Below are 9,362 nucleotides of genomic sequence, written 5' to 3'. Positions count from 1 at the left end.
CTATTGAGGTCAAAGACGATGAAGATGATGGCAATGAAGCAGACACAGTTAAGGGAGGAACTTATATGAATATAGATGATCAAGAAATAACTGAGGAAGAGTAGAAATAAGAAAAAAGTGTACAAGATACACAAATGTCGAGTGTCAACCCTCCATAGATAATAAGTGTAAGTACTAAAACTATTGCAGTAAAGGATGTTTTTGTTCCTACTACTAATAACATCAATCCCTTAACAGAGGAAGATCTGAAAAAGATACTTGACCAATCCACACTACAGGCCAAACTATGTGATAACCCTATATTGGTAAGTATAGATAAAATTTAGAAATTAGTGACTATAACTACAAGGGAGGAGGTGGAAACACAAGACCTACCTAAAATCATTCCTCAAGTGACTAGTGCACAACTTTCACAACCCTTGGTTTTATATCAAAGAAAGGAGACAACATAATGCACTATCAATACACACATAGATGGCACTCTAGTCTTACAAAATTTACCAAAAGTTGAAACAGATAAGGTTGAGACAATTGGAAAGGATAAGGTGGAAACATCAATCACTATTGAGGTACAAAGTCAAACATGTTAGCTAGATTCACCTGCACCTCCAACACAAGAACAATGTGTAATTCAAATCAATGAGGTAGAAAAGGACAAGCCTGAAGAGACTGATTTGACACCCAAGTGGAAGGAGCTAGCAACAATTCAAGCACTGGTAACTTTACTATAATCTGATACTCCTTTCAGTCAAACTCTTCAAAGACTGAGCACAGATGAAACACCTTTTCAATTCTTAATGCCGTGTTCATCCAAGGTAGAAAAGGTAATAACCTATGGTGATGTTAGCCTAGAAAAATTATATTGCCCAAGTTTGATCTTGCAGTAATAACAATTGAGCAGATGGGTATACTTCAAGAAGCCCTGGAAAGAAAGAAACATCAAGAACTGCTTAGAAGGGAGTATAGGCAGAAGTTAACTTTTCTTGATATCAAAGACATCTTCTTAGATGCACTCAGTCTACCTACTCTAGATGAAATAAAGCCAATCATTGAACAATTGATCAACATAGTGAAAAAAGTAAGTGATATAGACCTTGATACTAATGCCAAATTATTAGAATGGTCTAAAAAGAAATTTCAAAGTAAAGTAAATGAGAAGATATCTAGTGCAATAGAACATACACAAGTTGCATTGGCAACTAAGATAGAAAGTGTGAAGAAGATACTAGATAATATTTTCTTTGTACACCAAACTATGTAATCCTACACTCTTCACACAAAAAATAAGGAATAACATCTTGAGCTTGGAAAGTCAAATGTAGTCATCCAGAGCTAAATTGCCCATGACTCCAACTCAAAGTGAGAAACACTATAGGATCCTGTTGCAAACCCAAAGTCAATTAGTAGCACTATCTGGCAATGAAGCCAACATAAGGGCTAAAATGATAAATATCCAGTCTACATTGACTCCTCACATGGAGATTCTACACAAGGAGTTAGGCTATGCAAAAACTTTTATGAAGAAAAATTCCAATCTTTCTACATTAGATGGCCTAGGACACCTTGTTGCCAAGCTGGCCATCCAAATTAAGTCTTTGGAGGTAGCTTGTGACAATTGGGATGCTAGTATTAAGATTATTCTTGAGGTCCATAAATCCTTTTTGGACAAATACACTATCATGTATGACCCATTGACATTAGTGTCAAAAAGGGGGAGTAAGAGCTATGGGGAAGCATATATATTTTGAATGGGAGAGTAAGAGATAATGGGGAGTAAGAGCATAAAGCAAGTGAAAGAGTATTAGTTGAGGCAAATCTACTCAACAGGAGAGTTTTGATACAGAATATAGAATATAATAGATCAAACAACTTAGAGGGAGTTATGGTATTTTTGAGGTATAAGTTGTTGCAAAACTTTGATATTTTGAAATTTTTTATAGAAGCCGAATAGTCAGTTATGTTATGCTCCTAAGAATAAGAGTATTAATACATGAACAAGTGTTTTTGACACTCATGTCAAAGGGAGAGATTGTTGATCTCATAATGTTTTTAACAAGTGAGTGTATATACACTTAAGTCATTTACTTAGTTCATGCCGAACAAGTGACATATTTTGAGCACAACATATAAGTTAGAGCATGCTAAGTAAACACTGAGTGTTGAGTCACTCATGTGCTAAGTCACTCAAGTGTCAATTAGACAATATGTGCCAAGTGATTCAAGAGCTGAGCAAGTAGTGCATGCTAAGTCACTTAGATGTCGAGTGATAGTATTGAAGTTAGTATGTGTCAAGCATCAGGGACTTCCGTTGTTGAGAAACACAAATTTTTCATAGTTATTTGTATTGGCACAAACTACTATGTAAATCATTTTAAAGCTGAATTAAAGATTGAATTATGATATTTTTGTAATAAGGCTGAATCTTAAGTTGGAATCACTATGCATTACATGCACCTAATCAGGTAAAGGGGAGGTTTAAGCAACAATATGGATGAATCACAGCCATTGATTCATACCTAACCCTAAGTTACCTAGGTCTTCTTAAGGAAGACAAATACTAAAATTTCTATGAGCCTGAAAGGGAATGAATGAATGATCAAGGAGAGTTTTGCATGTGCAAACCAAGACATCCATGGTGACCAAGGTATCATGATATGAATTGTATTGTATAATCAATTAAAGGAGAATAGAGGAAGGAAATAGTGAATAATAGAGAGACATCTGATCAAGAAGGATCAAGTACGCAACATGATATAGGTAATTTGTCATCAAGCATAAGAGTGCTAATTGCAGGATCAATGTTGAGACATTCTAATAGGTGAATCAATTAAATATCTTAATAGAGTAGTCCTAATAAGCTGTATTGAAATCCTCTAACAATGTGCTTAATTATGAGTTGAAGTCCTTTAACAAGGCACACTTCTAATAGGGTGTTGAAATCCTTTAATAGGGTAAGACCTAATAGTCTTTATAAGCCTTTAATAGGGCATACCTTTCACAGGGTAGATCATGTTTCATGGTCAAACATTGTAACCTTCTCATTGCAGGGTTTTTGGGTAATCATATCTTGTGTTATATACATGTGAATACTTACTTACATGCTTTAGATGCATATTCTTTACATGGTATTTCAGTTTACTTTTTATGGATGTGTGGTGAATATTTTATGGGTCAAAGTCTAAAGAACTAATTCACCTGCCCTCCCCCCCCCCTCCCCCCCCAAAAAAGTTTAAATTTCCTATTGTAATTCCAACAGTTTACATCTCACTTTTGTAGTTTTATATCTTTGTTTAGTTCATGTGTTGATTCCCTGATAAGCCTCCCTTGTCACCTAAGTCCTGGACTTTCTTGGCAACTCTTCAAGCATTCACTGTTCACAAAAAACCTAAGCCTTCTACTTATATTTGCTTATCAACCTCAATAGCTTTGCTCCATCTTACTAGAAATCTCTTTCACACACACATACACCACTTCTTTTTTCTCTTCTCTTCTTCACATATATCATTCACACCCATCACACCCTTTAAAAGTTCATCTCCGTATCTCCTTAAATAGGTAATTCTGGTCATTTTCTATTTTCACAATCACCATTGATCTTAGGGTTTGTGATTTGATTCCTCAGGTTCATTGTATCTATACATCTCCTTTTTCTCTAGAAATTTCTCATTGAAACCATCTCTTAGATTGTTTATCTAATCCCCTCCTTGAATTAAATGATCCAACTCATTAATCCTTATCTTCAACACACTTTCCATATTCTTGAATCAACTAAATTGGTTGAAAATCATGATTTCTCATACACATTTAAAATACTGTCACTCGACCAACACTAAGTTCTAATACTCAGTCATCATTGGATTGCTCGGTCACTATAGAACTTCTAGCTTGATATCAATATAGTTTGCTTGGTTGATAGTGATGCTCAGTCGACACTAAATTTGCTCGACACTAACTGTGGCTCAATTGACACTAGAATAATTTAGCATGAGCTTTAGAGTTCTTAATCTTTTACTCTATTGCTTGGTTAAGTCTAACATAAGTGACCTAACTTGGCTTGTACTGTTAAAACTTGAACATCAACATGATTTAAATAATCACTTTATTTTGTCAAAGACTAACTAATCAAATGTCAATTGAAACTTCCTTTACATAACTCAACCTTTCCTCTAGGTTCTTTTGTTATGAGAAAATTCTCAAATCCTGTTCATCAATCAAATAGATATGATGTTCAGATTAGATAGTAACATGTCTCATCAGTAGATTTGACATCAATGACAATACAAAAATTGTTCCAATTGTATTTTCCAATACATTGGGATTAGATTTTTTGACCTATGGTTTGTGCAATTGGGGATGTGTTTGAGGCACATTGGGAAACTTTTCCCTTTGTGTGCATAATGATTGGTTTAATTATATTGGAGTTACATATTTTTTGGTGATTATTGGTAACATATTCCTATTTCTTGGGTAGAGTTTGGAGATTATTTACATGAGATTTAATCCATCAGAGTTGTCTTATGTGCTCTTGTATTTGGATCACTATATGGTACATGGAACTATGCCTAAGGTCATGCACTTTTATGTTTTCATATGAGTTAGTAATATATTATAAACTTGAGGCATGTCCTAAGTATTTATTAATTTAGTATGTCAGGCTAACTTATGCCTTGAGTGTATATTTAATATGAGTAATTATTTATTGTGTCTATCTAGGCTGACCTGTAGCTTGGTTTAATATAAGTAGAGAGTCTTTGGAGGGTCTTATGATGCCTTAATTCATTCAGGATGGATAAGATGGAGTAGTTAAGAAGAAAAAAGTTTTGTATAACTAGTAGCTAAGTGTGGGCTTGGGAAACAAAAGAGCTTCTTGGTGGCTTGTGAGTGCAAATTTAAATTCTTCTTGGGGTTTCTACCAAGTTGTGGACCTAGACTAACTCATGGTTGGATCTTGCGAGGTCTTGTAGAAATGTTATTGTATTTTCTTATATATTTTGCTATAACCTAGAAGGACTTATAGCTAGACATATTTTATGTTAATCTATTAATTCTATTATGTGAATATATGTTACAATTGATCTAAATCTCTAATTTTTTTCTTCATTATTTTTTGGGGGCTAGGACATCTCCTTTGTGGATTCTCCTTCCTTGTACTGATCAAGTGGTATTACAGCTAGTTGATCTTGTGGATTTGTTGCTTTGGGTTTTCAAATATCTTGGAAGATGCCTTAGAGAATATTGGACCCTAGGGTGATTATGAATCTATGTGATGCTTTGGAGATGATTATTTTAGAGAAGGTTAAAGAAGATTTTAGATCTAAGATGGAGCCAATGAAGAATGATGTAGTCACTGAGATCATGAGAGCTATAACACGTGTATTGAGGAAGGTGGATATTGAAGATGGATATGAGGAAGTTGTTGATGATTTTGAGTTTTCTAGATCTAGTGGAGAAGACAAATACATGGAGAGACCTATGGAAGGTAGAGTGAGTTAGTTGGATAAATCTAGAGATCAATTAAAGATGAAGCACAAGATGGACATTTCTAATATCTTAGGTACTTTGAATGATGAAGATGTGATTGATAAGATTGGTGAATTAGAAGACCACTTTGAGTTAGAAGATATTAAAGATCTGCTCAGAGTGAGGTTGGCACAAAATAAGTTGAAAGGACATGTTTCTTTATGTTGGAAATTATTGCAAAGAGATAGAGAAGATGAAGGTGAAATGAAGATCACTAGGTGGAGATTGGTGCTGACAAAACTGAAGGCTAAGTTCATTCCTGTTGATTATGAAATTGAGTTATCCAAAAGATTACAAAGTTTGAAGCATAAGGATATGACTTTGAAGGTTAAACCAAGGAGTTCTATAAGTTAACTATTTGGTCTAGAAATAGGAAAATTTCTCAAGAAAAGCTACATATATTAATGGTTTTAGATTTAATATTAAGGATGAGATTGGCATGTTGAAGATTGATTTAGTTGAGGATGCTTATTAGTATGCTTTGAGAATAGAAGATTAATTGAAGAGAAGACATCAAGGTAGTTCCTAAGGGAAGGAGAAGCATAATAGCTTAGTGAAGGATAAATAGATTGTTGAGGATGAACCAAAACCTATTAAACAAAGGAAGAGAATAGGTAGAGATGCATTTAAGGGTAATTTTTACAGACATGGGGAAGTACTTTTTACAGATATGGGGAGGAAGGACATAGATATTTTTAATGTCCCAATGCTGATAGGAAGATTGGAGATAGAAAAGATATTATGGTACATGAAAATGTGGGTTCATTGAATAAGCTCGAGTAGGAGGAGAACTTGCTAGTTCGGCAAGTATTTCTTGGTAAGAAGGTGTTGGATCCTTGTCAAAGGAGTAATTTCTTCAAGAATTGATATAATTCTAGAGGAAAATTATAGAATGTGATTGTGGATGATGGTAGTACTAATAATCTAGTCCCTAAGGATATGGTTCAGAAACTTGGTTTGAAGAGAGTGAGAGATTCTTTTCATTATAGGATCAATTGGTTGCAAGATAAAATGGCTTTAGAAGTAAGAGAGTAGTGTCTTGTTATTTTTTAGATTGAACAGTATGTGGATCAAGTGTTGTGTGATATTGTGGACATGAGAAGTTGTCACATAGTACTCGGAAGACTTTGGCAGTATGATTGCAAGGTAGTGCATGATTGTGTCAAGAATATGTTTACTGTAAAGAATGGTGATGTGAAGTTTTCATTGATTCCTTTGCATGATGTAGAGCTTGATAGAAGGAATCTAAGCTTTGGTAGGCAAGTTGAGTTAAGGGTTTCTCAAGGGATTAGAGATCAACATGGAAAATAGACATGTAGCACATGAAAGACAAATGTAAAGATGACTATTGTAGGAAAGGAGTTGTAGAAGTGGAACAAAGATAAGAGTGTACAAGTTGAAGACTTGGAGGACATGTATGTGAAGGAACATTTCAATATTTATTTGTTTAATCTTGAAAGATGTTCTTCCAACTATTGAGAACATCTTTTCTTCACACTTGGGGTGTCTGATGCAGGAGAATCCTAGAGTGGTCATCAATCCTATATACAAGAGCATTAGCTTCAAATTTGTGGACCTATGGTTCATACAGTCAAGAATGTGTTTGAGGTACATTGGGAAACATTTCCCTATGTGCATGTGCACATAATAACTAGAGTAATCATATTAGAGTTAGAGCTTTTTTGGTGGCTATTAGTAACATGTTCATATTCTAGGCAGACTTTGGAGATTGTTTTCATGAGATTTGATCCATGAGAGTTGTCTTATAAGCACTTGGATTTGGATCAGTGATAAAATGTGGACTTATTTCTAAGGGTGTGTACTTTTATGTTATCATACGAGTTAGTTATGTATTGTAAAATTGGGGCTTTTTAGTCTATCAGGCCAACTTGTGGCTTGAGTGTATATTTAATGTAACTTGCTAGGCCTACATGTGGCTTGGTTTAGTACAAGTAGAGGGTCTTGTGATGTATTTATTTATTTAGGATGGAGAATATGGAGTAGCTAAGAAGAGTGAAATTTAGTAGAGCTAGTAACTAAGTGTGGGCTTGGAAAAAAAGAGGGTTGCTTGGTGGTTTACGAGCTCAAGTTTAGATTCTTCTTGGGGTTTCTACTAGATTATGGGTCTGGACCAGCTAGTTTTTAGATCTTGCAAGGTCTTGTAGAATTGTTATTGTATTCTCTTATAAATTTGGCCATAACCCAGAAGGCCTTACAACTAGGCATGTTGGATGTTAATCTATTGATTCTATTATATGAATATGTGTTGTAATTGATCATAATCTTTGAGTTATTATTTTTTCATCCATTGTGTGGTTTTTTATTGGGGGCTAGGACATCTCCTTTGGGGATTCTCTTGCTTTATACTACATCATTATTCCACTCAATCATTTACAAAAAATAGTTACATTAACAATCAACAACATTTTTATCCTTCACTTCTACAATTATCATTATCTCTAAGTACTTAGAGAGTCCTACAAATATCTATGTAGAACAACAAAAATAAACCAATCCAAAACTCCCCTAGATTAAGAATTAACAATATTCAAATTTGTTTTGGGAATAATTTATCTGAAATTAGCTTGAAATACACAACCACATGAAGACAAATCTTGAATTGAGTATTGAAAATACTTGGATTTATTTTGGTAATAATTTCTCTAATTGGTCTGCAATACACACCCACACAAACATAACTCCTACAACAATGATGCATTCTTGATGGATAATTTTCTATTTTATTTTAATAGACTAGTTTTAAGAGAAACAAAAGTCAAGCCCCTTAACCTATTTGATGAAATCCACATTGTTTTAGACACCTAGATGAGTTTGAAACAAAGTTTTTAAAACTCTCACATATCTTTCAAATTCTAATAGTGTTCATGATACAATATTGGAGTTAGAACTAGTAAGGATTCTTACACAATATGCTTGTGAAGCTAGTTAGGTTAAAGATGAAAGAGATTACATTTTCATCTTATAAAACTTTTTTTTTCTAGATAACACAATGGTTAAATTAGAACATGCACGGGTTGTATAAAATTTAAAGAAAAAAATTTAATCTACCTTTTAAACAAAACTATGTGATAATATATTAAAAAAATGAATAATCCTCACCTTAAAATCAATCTCTCATGCTCAACTCTACTTATTTGCCTTCAATTCCTCATTTTTCGTTACGTCATAGAGTCCACCAACATTAAGGTTATAAAGTTACAATTAATTTGAAAAAAAAAACTTGTTATTTAAGTCTTAACACATAAGTAAAAAGAGATACATGATCATGTATTATTTCTTCAAACATACTTTTACCAATTCAAGTGGAATGCCCATACTCACACCATGGTCATAGTTCAAATATTTTGGCTCAAGGGGAAGAGGTGAAATCCTTAAATTGGAAACAAATGGGACATTTTTATACTATGAAAATAAGAATATATTTTTTACTTATAGAGTTTCTTCAAGAATCATAGTTAATTAACTAATATTTGTTATTTCATTTATATAGAGAGAATGCAAGGCACAAGAGATAGAGAGATAAGATACCATTGCAAGAATGATGCTATATTTAGTTGAGAATGGTATCTTATCTCTATGTTAATCTCTATGTAGATTAACCAAATATTACTATATAATTAAAAAATTTAATTTCTTCAATTTGTAGTTTACACTATATATACATGGCTAGTATGGCTAGGTTCCATTGATACATCATAAATATTTGACAATTATTTTGATCTGTTTTATGATCATGAACCTAGAAATGTTAACTACAATGAGTACACTAATACAAACCAAAAGATTAAAAACTAGAAGCAATATTAGTTCATGTTGAGTGG

This window comes from Cupressus sempervirens, chromosome 2 (assembly GCF_028749045.1).
Source record: "Cupressus sempervirens isolate cs-2001-9-10 chromosome 2, ASM2874904v1, whole genome shotgun sequence".
Taxonomy (NCBI): Eukaryota; Viridiplantae; Streptophyta; class Pinopsida; order Cupressales; family Cupressaceae; genus Cupressus; species Cupressus sempervirens.
Note: the sequence above shows the minus strand (reverse complement) of the source record.